The 13,461-nt window shown below is 43.8% G+C and overlaps 1 protein-coding gene across 1 annotated transcript in view; it reads right to left on the bottom strand.

Moving 5' to 3' along the window:
* LCP1 (lymphocyte cytosolic protein 1) overlaps positions 1-10,775 on the bottom strand; it is a 46,010-nt gene extending 35,235 nt beyond the window's left edge. Inside the window, exon 1 of the mRNA XM_083854929.1 lies at positions 10,690-10,775. The gene's annotated coding sequence lies outside the window, so the exon portion shown is untranslated. The remainder of the gene's footprint in view (positions 1-10,689) is intronic.
* Positions 10,776-13,461: the final 2,686 nt, after the last annotated feature.

The raw sequence follows: 13,461 nt of genomic DNA on the forward strand, positions 1-13,461 counted from the left end.
TGCCAAACTGAATGGAGTTTTGTTTCCAGCCTTTCCACAGTCGTGTTTGCAGAGCCAGTCCTGCTTCTGGAGCTGCATCAGGGGGACCTGTTATCCTCCTGCAGGTGAAGGGTGACAGTCACCACTAGGTTGCCCATGCCCTGTGCTGGGTGTCAGCCTTTTGCTCAGAAGGAACTTGTCCTGCATCTACTGAAGCTGCAGGAAGACAAAAAAAGATTGAATTTTTTGCAAAGAAAAGGGTTTTCATTCGTGGAGGCATCATATGGAAATCAAACACAGGAGGGATCTCTCTACAACTGCATGAAAGGAGGTTGTAGCCAGGCTGGGGTCAATCTCTTCTCCGAGTTAATAATAAGTGACAGGACAAGACTAGGTGGCCTCAGGTTGTGCCAGGGGAGGTTAAATTGGTAATTAGGAAAAATTTCTTCCCTAGGCAGGGAAATTTTTCTTCCTCAGGGACATGGTTTAGTGGTGGACTTGACAGTGCTTGGTTTATCATTGAATTTAATGTTATCTTAAGGGTCATTTCCAAACTGTGGTTCTATTATTCTATCATTCTGTGATCTGAGGTCAGGATTTTCACAAAGGTCCTGAATCCAACCAACTCTTACCTGTTCCATCTCTATTTCTGTAAAGGAATGTGAACAAATCTAGTCTTCCTAATGTTTTTACATAGTGATTAACTAGACTTCTGAGTCAGAGCTTGTATTTAGGATTAATCTCTTCCATGACACATATAAATTTAAAAATACGACAGGAAAAAGCTTTGGAAGGGGAAAACATTTCCTCCTCTAGCAATGACAAGCACTGATTATAACTGGCACCACAAAAAACCAGTTATGATTCCTTCAGATTTTCAGTATCAGTGTTGCCTATCTCAAGTAACACAGAGTGGTCACTTTGCCCTCTTTGCTGTCACAAAGCATGGAAAAAACCACAAACTCTTCAAGACAGCTGCCCAAAAACCCCCTGTATAAACAGCACAAGAAGCAAGGCACAAGGAGCAAGTGTTTGGACCTACTCACCTCTGCGTCCCACTAAATAAATGCACAGACCACAACATCTCTGCAGGTCACCCCCAAGCCATCAGTGAGGTCCATTTTCCCAGGCACTCACTGACCACTAGGGAACAGGTGCACACAACCCATTCCTTAAACCAGAACCCCAAAAGGGACAGTGTCACTAACCCCACTTGGCTTTGCTGCCCGGTTTCCATTCCTCATTGTACAGCTGAGAGAGTGAGCAGTAAGGCTTTGGAGACGAGCTCAGGCAGATCTATTTAGCCCTTCCTGGATATTTATCTGTGCCTCATGTGATGAATGTCAAACTCCATCGACTCTGAGCTCAGCTGTTCCCAAACAGCAGAGATTTAGACCCCTGGACACATTGAAGAGGAAGGAAATCTCTGCAGATGGTATCACTGACTTGTAGGTCATGAGCTCTAAGTGGACACCTGGCCTGTATGGACAACCATAGCCACCATCCCTGCCCCTGGCCAGGCAGCTGGTGCTGTGCCAAGGAGAAGACATGGGTATGCAGGGAGCCTGGGGCTGGGATTGCCCCAGTCCCATTCTGCTGGCCATGTTCCCACTGGAGGGCCTGGCAAGCACTGCCACAGGCAATATGCACAGACTGGCCAAGGAGTTCACCCCAGAACCTGGGACCAGGTACAGAAAACCACATTGTTGTTTGAGGGTGAAAAGCCTCAGCCACCGTGAAGTGCTGGCCATTCTCCCTGGCACGTCAAGCATAGAGAAATGTGTAATGCAGCTGAGATTTTTTTTCCAGAATGCTCCTGAGTGCTCAGCTTTTCCTTCACATCTTTCTGTCTTCTCTTTTCCTATAGCTGATTTCTACAAAAGATCTTGGAGACTGGAGGCACTGTGGTTCCAGGAGCCGAAGAAAGACAGAGGAGAAGAAAGATAGATTTCCCAGAGGTCTTGCACTCTGCCACAGGACAAAGTGAGTCAGGTAAGAGAAACCAGACACAATGGACAGACAGAAAAATGGTTTGCTCTACCACTGTCATTCAGAGAGCTTTTATTTCAATCCACTTTCCTAGCCAGGGCTAAAGGTCAGGCACACAGGAGGGGTGAACTGAGATAAAAGATTAGCACAAATCATCAAACAGCTCAAGAGAAAGAGGGTTCAGTGTCAAGAGTGGCAGGAGCAGTCTGCCTACCGGTTAAACTTTCTTGTTTAATGCTCCTTCAGGCACTTCTGTGTCTTTGGCCACCTGGTGAGTTATGAGCTTCACATGAGCAGTATTGAGTTTCTGACAGGACAGAAACTCTAAATCCTTTTCTAAGCATTACTCTGGCAAGTATTTAAGGTTTAGGTTTAACTAGGAACATTCTTCAGCTCTTCACAGCATTACATATTACATGAACTGAGTAGCTGTGTAATGAAATATCCCTTTTAGCTGTCAGAAACACTGGACAGAAACACTGAACTATAGCAGAGCTGGGCAAAGATCTCACACTGAAGAAAATCCCACGAAATTGCCTGGTTCCCCTCTCTCCTGTACATGTGGGCTGCTCCTGCAACTGAACAGGAAGAGGAATTAAAACTGGGGTCTGGCTCTAATGGCTTGCAATGATCCCACACACCCATCTCTTCCTGACTCCTTCCCAGAGAAGTAAGACCCACTGACGCTGTAATGCATCACCAACTGCACAGGGCACACTCTGGCTTGCAAATCACATTTAAATAAGAGGGTTTGCAGGTGCCTCTGCAAAGACTAGATTTAGTTTTTGTTTACATTTCCACAGTAGTCTCAGCTGTATGTTGTAAACTGTTTCCTCTATTGCTGAAGAGCCGTTGTCTTTAATTGTAAAAGTAAGTGTGCTTCCATATCCCAGTGAGATTCCAGCACTGTGGGCTTGCTCTTCTTAAAGCCCAGGGACACCTTTGCCAAGTTTATTTCTGGACACAGCACTGTGAGGACAGCAGGCATGAGAACCATGATGCTACAGCTACTCTATGCCCAAGGCTATGTTCCTCCAGTGAGTGCGAGAGATATAGACTCATGAATGAGAAAGACATTATCGTGCATTTACTAAGATCCCAGGCACCAGCTGCTCTGCACCCTTGTATCAAAACTTCATGGCCTCCCTTCCCAGCAAACAGCTACTTGCACTCTCAAACCTCAGCTTTTACCAAAATACATATTTTCAGCAGGTCTCCCTACCTGCCCTTGCAAAGTAAGTCATCATTTAAGCAAAGGCTGTGTGCTTGTGGTTTTCATCAAAAGATGCATCAAGGGAGGTAATACTCCCCCTCTACTCCACTATTATGAGACCCCTACCTGTGCTGCTTCAGCTCTGGAACTGGGACCCCTACATTAGGACATAAACCTGCAGGAACAAATCCTGAGGAGGACAATATAGAAGATCAGAGGGCTGGAGCAACTCTCCTATGAAGAAAAGAACTGGGGTTGCTCAGCCTGGAGAAGAGAAGGCTCCAGGGTGACCTTCCAGCAGCCTCCCAGCACTTAAAGGGGCCTACAAGACAGCTGGAGAAGGAACTTTCACAAGGGCATGCTTTAAGGTGAAAGAGGATGTGTTTAGAGTAGATATTAGGAAGAGAGTAATTACTGTGAGGGTGGTGTGGCATTGGGACCAGGTGCCCAGAGAAGCTGTGGATGCCCCATTCTTGGAAGTTTTTAGGGCCAGGCTGGATGAGGCTTTGAGCAACCTGGTCTAGTGGAAGGTGTCCCTGCCCATGGCAGGGGGAGTTGGAACGAGATGATGTTTAAAAGTCCATTCCAACCCAAACTGTTCCATTATTCTGTCCAAAACTTCTGGGATAATGTCACTGCATAGATTCTGTGCACTTGGGCCAACACAAGGGAGCCCACACATCCCACTGCAAGAAAGGCTCTGCAAGGAAGGTTAAGAGGATAAATACATGGCAGATACATGGTGGTCAGCTACTAGGGTTTCTGGTTACCATTGGTTGCAAAAACCCATTTAAATATGTGCATGTAGACAATGAAGGCACAGTAGTGCTGAAAAAAAGAAAAAAAAAAAAGAAAAAAAAAAAGAAAAAAGAGAGTAAAAGACATATTTCTAAAACATTTGCCCAAAGGAGACCTCTCACTGTTTGAAATAGTGGTCTAACCATTGGTTGGTTGTTCCTCTTCTGACCTGCTGCTTGTCTATCTTGGGAACGTAATTCTGAAAGTGGATGTTGACAAAATCTGGACATTGGGATTTAGATAAGAACTGCATACATAGGCAAATACTTGGCCACTCATAACTTTGCAGCAAGCAGGGGTTATCTCAAAACCAGTGTAAAATGATAGCCTTCATCTAAGGGCTGCTTTTGAATTTGCTTGAAAAATTATTTTCTCATCAATGTGTGCAGCATTCACACAAAATTACTGGGGCCCATTGGTATATCACAACATTAAGACTGAAATGCCTTTTTAACTGAATGAATGACCAAAATGAAAAGATGGAAGGAGAAGGATGCTATTTGCTTAAAAAAAGTGATTAATATTAACAATTATTTTGATTCCTTCTGATAGTAGAAACCAGAAGTAAAAACTGTATGCAGTACAGGAGACTGAAGGCAGGTCTAAAGGATCTCTGGTAAGGACATTTTCTCTCTCTAATTGCCTATAAATCTCTTTCTCGTTTTCTGTGAAGTATCTCTCCTTTGGTATCTCTTTTATGACTTAGCAATATCTCTGAGGCAGACAATATAAGAACTGTGTTTGCAATATAAAAATAAAGAAACTGATAACTGCCTCCTCTTGTAGAACACTTACCATTATCAAGAAGCAAGCTGTGCAAAATAGTATTTTTCTCTTGCAGGAATTTTTATATTATTTGTCCCAAATGCCCTGTGCATACTGACACCTCCAATACTACCCAAAACCCCTGGCTTCCTACTGACACACACATTCAAAGACAGTTTCTTTTTAAAGAAAAGCTATTTAAATGTTGGTGATGGTTCTGAGACACACTCTTTCACGAGCATGGGAGACCATCAGTGGCCATCACTCTCTCTTCATATGGAAGGGAGCAGCAGGTGGTTCTTTTTCTGCCCCACTTCCCCCAGCATCTTCTGTCCATGTGATTCCATGTTATTACTGCAACACTTCCTAGGCAGCAGATGCCCCCCCAGGATTATCAATTGATGGCACCTCAGGTATCCCCCACCAGGTAGAGGGGAGCCTGCTCCCACAGTCAGAGATGGCTTCTTTGGAGGGACAACTCCACCAGACACCTGGACAAGGCATTTGGCTTTGGCTACCTGGTGAGTGTGACACTTTCCTCTGATTCTTGTTCTTTTTGGCAAGAGGAGCCAGGAGATATTCTGCCTAGCCTTACAACAGAGCAGTCAGTGGGGACTCCTCCTGATGAGCTGGGTCCAAGATAAGAGCTGTTAGGTGAAACTAGGGGGTTTTTTAAAGAACACATAAACTACTTCATTTTAATTCATAGACAAAAAAAAAAAAAAAAACAAAAAAAAAACAAACAAACAAAAAAACCAAACAAAACAAACAAACAAACAAAAAAAACAACCACACAAAAACCCACAACACAAAAAAAACCCAAAAAATTAACTAATGTTGGTGCTCATTGCATGCCCCTGCTCACACTTATTGTGTTAACCACAATCCTGACTAACTTTGCTCATTAGAGCCAAGTTGATCAAGTCACTAACGTGGCCTCAACTGTGCCTGCAAAATGCAATCCAAGCTATTTCCACTTATACTGTGTTCCTTTGCTGTTTTCTCTAACCCTGGCTGAACTGAGATTCTAGAATGCCTGGATGTCTTAAACCAGGTAATCTGAAATCTAAGTTTTACCTTGAACACTCTAACCTGGATACACAGGTGAAGAAATGGAAGAGTGGACTCATGACACTTGCCTGTACAAAAAGACAGCACACAGGGGAAGAAGAGGAAAATTGTCCCTTTACAGAACATCATGCAAACAAAGACTGTATAGAAAACAACAGGGCAAAACTGCTGGAAGAGTTTGCTGGTGCTTCTGAATTTAAAAGCTGGATAAAAGACGTTTAGTTTATTAAGAGATTTTGACTTATGACATAAATTATTTATTTTTTTGCAAACGCAAAGAAGAATTTGTCTGTAATATACACTGAAATCTCATATTTGGAGTTCTTCCCATAAGCAAAAGAAAAATTACACTGACAACTTCCTAAAGTCAGGACCTTTTCTATACAAAAATCAGAGAATGTTCTCATGTTTCTTCACATAATCATGAAACAAAGAAGTTGCTTCTAAAGACAGTATTTTAAGACATGTTTTCAGTGATTCAACTTGAAACTTCTGCTTAAGAGCAGACACTGGGTTTTGTTTCCTTGTTGGGTAAAATGATGACCATATAAAACTATTAAAACAAACAAAAAAAGGCAGTAAGTGGCTTTTTTTTCATTTTTTTTTTCCTGCTCAGTTCCTCTTTTACCCAGCACACTGCCTCCCTTTCACCAGTACACACAAGCAAACCAAACTTTTTGGAGTTTTTTATCTGCCCTGAGAGGGATAGGCAATTCGAACCCAACATGGCAACGAGCATTTGTAAGAAGTTAACAAAACTGCTTTCATTTCAAGGTTAGGCAACATAACAGCACGGTGACAGGAACTATAATGAGGAAAGAAATTCCACTATTATAAGAAATATGGTTATTTCTGTCAAAAGGAACAAACACATTTTGTAAAGTATTGAGGTCTCGGAAACAAATATTTTTACCATTGCATTTACAGTGCTTTATCTTTGGGAAAATCAATTCCAGAACGATGCTGACCTCCTTTTCCAAAAACTTTTGGACTTGCTGATTAAAATGTGATGTAAATGTTAAATGTGCTGCAACACAATTCCCCCCAAATTATTTTGACACTAGAGTTTTGACCATGCTTTTCCATCTTGTGGTACACAGTTTAAATACACTGAGAAGGAAAGACTGTGTGTATGTAGGTGGGATGGAAACTCTGGAGTTCATCTACCCAAACCTCATACTCAGAGGGTCACATTAAAATTCAATGCTACGAGGAAGGAAACTTTTCTGATGTAAATGCATGCTTACTTAGCTCATTCCTATTAGTGTTCTCAGCTAAAATGGTCCACTTTCTGCAGGAAAGGGCTTGCAAGAGCAAAATGAGATGTGTTGACCTTCTTCTGAGACTCTCTTTAAGGAAAAAGCCTTGCAAACAATTTCAGTGGCTTCCTGAAACAGCAGCAGTCAAGGGCATACAGTCACAATCTAATAAAGGACTAGCAGTGCTAAAATGTCACAACAGGAAAGGAAGAGTAAATATTGAAGGTTCAATAATGAAAACCAAGAAAGACACATCAATTTTAAAATAGGGAAATACGTTAAATATTGATTCAGAAAACCTTAGGGGAAAAATGTATAAGGATGTCCACAATAGAAACAGATTAAATATGGCTAAAATAGATTAAAATACAAACGAGGGTTTATTTAAAATGCTGATTAAGTGGGCTGCTTTCTTCCCATAAGAAATAAATGGACTAGAGGTCTTCTTGTAAGTGAGAAGGAAATTAATGCACTGCAAATACTCACAGTCACCAGGTTACAAGGTAAGGGAGAAAGGAAAAGAGGAAGTCTACAAGCTGCAGGTGTGTATGCGAGGACTATTCCCCATTCCACTCAGACTTTAATGCCTGCATGCAGTGGACCCACATCAGGGCTCTTGGCTGGGTCAGGGGCTCTGCCTACAGGCAGCACAGGCAGAGCCTGAAAAAAAGCAAAATACTGAGAGAAAAAAACTGTATTTTCTTCGCAGAGTCCATGGTCAATTTAGAAATCCACCCCTTGAGTCCAACTTGTAATGCTGTTACCTAATTGTGAATCTTCCAGTCAAGTTCTCCCTATGTTGCCAATGCTAAAGATCAGCAAGAAGACTAGCAGCACAGTCCTAGCTTCTGGGTGAAATTCATTCCAGTTTGGTAACCCACACTGTTACAACTGCTATTATTTCATCCATCCCTCAAAACTGAAACAGATTCTCTAATAACAAGGAAGAGACTATAGATTTGGACGAATGATTGTATTTTCCTGAGAAAAACCTGCTGGTTATCTGCAAAATAAATTAATAAATCTGATTATTTAGCAGTAGTACAGGTCACACATGTGCCTGTGGAGAAACAAAAGACATTTTGCTCTGAGTTTCTCCCTTTGATCTCCAACATGTGCTCCCAACAAAACCCTGTCCATGTTCCCTGTCAGACCACTGCTTCTTTCTCTGAATTTGAATGGATGATCAGAGGGCAAGCACTTTCTGAAGACTTTTTTTAAATCAAGGGCTACCTGAAGTGTGCGTTGCACATGGGAAAATTGAGGAATTGCAGGTCCATCATGGAGGTGGTGATGGGCTGTGAGGGAGAAAGCATTAATGGCCAGGAAACCCTGCATGTCACAGTAGTGTGGTAAAGGAAGTCTCATCTGAGTTCCCTCAATGTCTAACTCAAGAATAACATGGACAGCACACTCCACTGCTGGACTGTCACTACTGCTGATTTTCTCATTCACAGTTACTACAACTTAACAATTGTTAGAGGAATACAGGGAGGCACTTTGGAAGCAGCTGATGGCAGCAGCAGCATCCCACCAGTCACCCATGACCCAGTGGAGATCAATAACAGAGACTGCTGGGGACCAGGCCAGAGACCTTGCCACATATCTTGTCACACCAGACTCCTGCTGAGATGGCAGTGCCATCATCCAGCTGCTCTCATAGCCCCTGTCATCACTGTGGGAAGGTTTTGGAAGAGAAAATGGAAAACGGCTGCTTTCCCACCAGGGAAAACTACACACAAACCTTTGGTGGTTTAAGCACAGCTCTTGTAATTATCTTTTATGCTGAAACAAAAAAAAAAATGGGCTTTGATCTTGCAAACACAAAGGCCACCTTATTCCTCTCATCTGAAAGAAGCAAAAACCCAATCCCACAGCAGCCCAGAAGCCCCTATAAGAGCAAAATTTCATTCTCCTTGTAAAATACAGGAGGCAAAAGTTCCTCAGGAAAAGAAGCCTAAGTCACACTCTTGTATTCAATTCTACATTTACCTCCAAGGGAAGTCTGCAAGCCAGTATTTCACTGTCAATGGCAGGAAGACATGCAAAATGTTTCAGTAGGAGGATTCTGGTATCCTTTGGGTATAGCCTTCCTGAGGCTGTCATCTTCAGTGCATGCACCTACACCTGACCAGGGCACTCAGGAGTGTGCCTGGCCTCCCAGGATTGGATGCTCACTCCAGCTGTACCCTAACTCCAAATCCCAGGGCAAACATGAACGTCCCAATTCCACCTCCCAGAGACAGGGGTGTCAAGATGTCAAGGGGCAGTGAGGTGTCCCACCAGCCCCAAGCACCACACAGGGGAGGGCAGCCTCCATAGTGCAGACACAACTATTGTGTGCAGACACAACCTCCTGCCCAAAAGAGCTCCCAGCCCAGCAGGGGAGAGCCCGTGGTTCCACATGGCACACAGATAATGTGTTGGATTTGTTTGTGGGGACGTTTTCCTTTCGACCTGGCACGGCTCAGCATAAAAACCAATGATGAAATAAATCACTCGGGCACTGTATTGATCTTTGAATGATGATTACATAAAGAAAAATGTAAATGATTTGGTGTATTAAATAATCCTTCTCTGGCACCTATTATGCATGTTCCAGCCGTGCCTTTAATTTCATTTGTCTTTTGAGGAAAGACATCCAAATTTTTCCCCTCAGCCTGTTCCACTCACTTTGTGCAGTGGGATTCGTGCAAAGGAAGGAGAGAAGCAGAGGAAAGAGGGGAATTGATTGCTGCCAGCCTGGTAGGGAAACGCTAACCTTGCAGGCAGGAGGCAAACAGCAGAGTCATCTGCAACATGCAAACCAGCTTCTTCATTTCCATACTGAGGCAAAGCAAGTGCCCTCCAGAAATTTTCAAAACTATTACAGCTATAAAAAAGCTGCCTTTAGTGGGACCCTGTGGACAAAAGCGAATTTAAAAAATAAACACAAAGATTAAAAGTACGATTCAAGCATTTTTTGACAGAGAAAACTGTGGTGAGTGGTCAGTGTTTGCAGAACACAGATACAGACTACTCATCAGTCTTTAAATGCAACCTCAAGAGAACATTTCAGTTATCAGAGATGCTAAAACTGCCCCTCCTGTCTCTCTCTCTGCCCTATCCCGCATTTGTAAGTCACTCTCAAAACACTTTGTACCCAGCTACAATTTCTATCACACTGCATCAAACGGGACTTGCGCTGCCGGGCCTATTTCTCAAAGTAATTATATTGGACACTAATTTGGAAAGGTTTGGCTCAGCTCGACCTGGTTTGCAGCAGCAGCAGCTTTACACCTGGTACCCCATCCAGCACAGCAGAGCCCCGTTTCCCCCCTCCTCGGGCACGGCTCCGCAGCCATCAGCGTTATCCCGGTATTCCCGCAGCCGGCAGGGTCATCCCGGTATTCCCGCAGCCGGCAGGGTCATCCCGGTATTCCCGCAGCGCTCCCCGCCCCGCCGGGCGCTCCCTCGAGAGAGCGGTAACTGCTCCTGGAGGAGTCCGCTTCATAGCAACTTTAATTTTAATCCTTTTTTTTTTTTTTTCAAGGGAGAAATAATAATAATAATAATAATAATAATAATAATAATAGCAATAATAACGATAAAAATAATAAGGAGCACCATGAGCACCTCCTCCATGCAGAAGCACGATTCCAGGGGATAGTTACCGGCGAGGAGCGGCGCTGCAGCAACAGGCGATGCCGGGCCGGGGGCCGGGCGCGCTCCCGCAGCCGCAGCCCCTCCGCCCGCCGCTCCCGCCGGCCCCGCCCCGCCCCGGACACGCCCCGGACACGCCCCGTCACCGGGAATGGTCCCCAAGGCCAGCCCGGTGTGCACTGAGCAGCCACAGCATCGCTCGGTGGAACAGGCTGTTAAAGGGTCCCTCTGTAAGGATACACAGAACAGGGGCTTTCTCCTCATCAGTGTGAGCCCGGCTTTGATACTGTGCAGCGGAAAGTTCCTGGTGTTTGTGCACGTTAGAGCAGAATACAGCTGTATCCCAGTTTCTCTTGACCCACACATGGGAATTGGTTTTCCCCCTTCTTCAGACCCTGACTTTGCTCTTCTCCCACAGTAAGGAGCAACTTGGCAGGTGTAGGAGCATCCGTGGACGGCAGGAAGAAGAAACTCTGCAGACCTGAGATATTTTAGAAACACGTGGTTTTATTGAGAGGGTTGTGGGTAAAAAGGGCTTTCCCTTCAGTCACCAGCCTCGGCTGAAGGGAAGCCCCAAAGAGAGAGGAAGAGACAGAGAGGGTATGAGGCAAGGGAGATAGCGGGGTAAGGGAGGTAAGGGAGCTAAGAGAGCTGGGGCAGGTAAGAGGGCAGGGGTCAGAGAGGTAAGAGGGGTAAGAGAGGTAAGAGAGAGGTAAGAGAGAGCGAGGACCTTGTTACAATACATTACATCTCCTTTTGTGTTAAATATTCTAATTTACAGTGACCAACCAGCACAAGATACAAAACCTACAAACTTTGCATGCAGCCTATGACAACTACTATATTACCATATCATCCTATATTCTAAACTCTAAAGACCACTTTTCTTATCTACTTTTTCCCTGATACCTTGGCAGGGTGGAGAGGGGCTACATTCTTGGGTCCTTTTGTTTTCTGTCCTTCAACCTATCTCCAGCTAATCATTCCTGCCATGATCACATCTCAAAGCTGCCCTTCATTTCTATTTCACTCACAAGTTTTACATCTCCAGTATTTCTTACCAGGCAATCATATCCACAAGCCCTTCCTGTCCCATCTTTCCCAACGTCCAGGGTCCATGACAGATACATCCTTCCTCTGCTCCTGCATCCTTTACCATGCCAAATTTCCTCACTACCAGTTTTCTGTTCTCCCTTCTGCAGCACTGATGAGTCTTGGTGTCTCAGCTGCCTGGTGCCTTGAACTAAATTGCACCTACAGCAGTAATTACAGACATGTTTTTGTGGCACCAAGTTGGTGGGTTCGATCCCTATATGGGCCCCTTCCAACTCAGAATATTTTGTGATTCTCTTCTGATTTCATTTTGATTTTTAGCTAAAATCTCCCCAAACATAATTTTATCTCATGAGAAAATCATGTTTCCTCTCCCTCTGTCACGCTTTTATCCTTTCTGTCTCTAGAAGCTTGAACACTTCTACTCTGCTTTCCTGCCAGAAGCACTTGGGTTTCTTATGTACTTTGCATTTCCTCCACTCCCCCCACTGAGTCTTCTGTTTTCTTCTCATCAACCTCTGTATCTTCAGGTTTCCTCTTGTGCTTTCTCCTCCTTCCCTGTCTCTGAGCTGTGCTGTGTAGACTCACTTCAGGAATTCTTCCACTCCACTTCCATCCTAGGCCCTTATTTCTTTACAGGCTGTTCTTCCTCCTGGAATTTTGCAGGCATTGCTCCACAGGGCATTGATAACCAATTCTGCAGCCATTTCTCACCATCTTTGATCTGTCAGCCAGTTTCAACAGAGGTTACATATAAATGAGAGGAAACAAGAACACTTATCTTTGAATGTGGGCCCTAGTCAGGTGTGCACTCTATGTCTTGGTTTTCATCACTGTTGGAAGGAGCCCAGAGGTTGCCCTGAAGGTTCTGGGGTCTCCATCCTTGCCTGCTGATCAGAGTAATCTGTTCAGAGCTTATAGTTCAACCCTTCTGTGAGCAGGAGCTTGGACTAGAGACTTCCTGAGGCATCTTCCAAGCTGAATTACTCCCTGTGCAATATCTGTGTGGCAGGTGCCAGGAATGTTATCCTGAAGAGGAAAAGGCTGGAATGCTAAGCTGGAGTGCCTCAAGTACAAACATAATGATAGAGTGTTTTGTTCCTGTTCCTCAAATTCTACTTCTTTGGCTCTTTAGGAGGTCTTTCATTGCGGGAGGGAGGAGAATTACTGTTGTCACTGGGTTGTTTGGTGTTTGTTAGTTTGGGGTTTTTCTCCATATTAAATATTCTTCCTCCAGTGCCTCCAGTCTATTGCAAGGGTACTGTCTCCAGCCTCTGGTTAACATCAGGGACAATTTTTGTGTCATTGTACCTCATCTTGTTGCAATATTTGTCCATTTATTTATTCAAACTCAGCAGATCTATAATTGAAGTCAGGCTTCCTTTTTAAACTTCCCCCATTTCTTCCTTTCTCCAGCTCTTTGTTTAAGTGTCATTCAAGCCCAGTAGCTAAGTGTCAAGTCTGAACTCATTATTTGTTCTGGAACTGTCTTTTTTCTTTTCATCACAGTATTTGTTTTTCTTTCCATCACTGTTTTATATAATGCTGCACTTAATTTAAATTAACTTTGTCCACATGCAAAATTGCACTGAAGTCTCAAGTTTATCTACTTTCAAATCAAATTACTGGGGGAAAAAAATTGCCTAGAGGTATCCTTGCTTCTAGGTGTATGTGACAGTTTTCTTAATATTT

Source organism: Zosterops lateralis (assembly GCF_965231275.1).
Source record: "Zosterops lateralis genome assembly, chromosome: 2".
In the NCBI taxonomy this organism is placed as follows: domain Eukaryota; kingdom Metazoa; phylum Chordata; class Aves; order Passeriformes; family Zosteropidae; genus Zosterops; species Zosterops lateralis.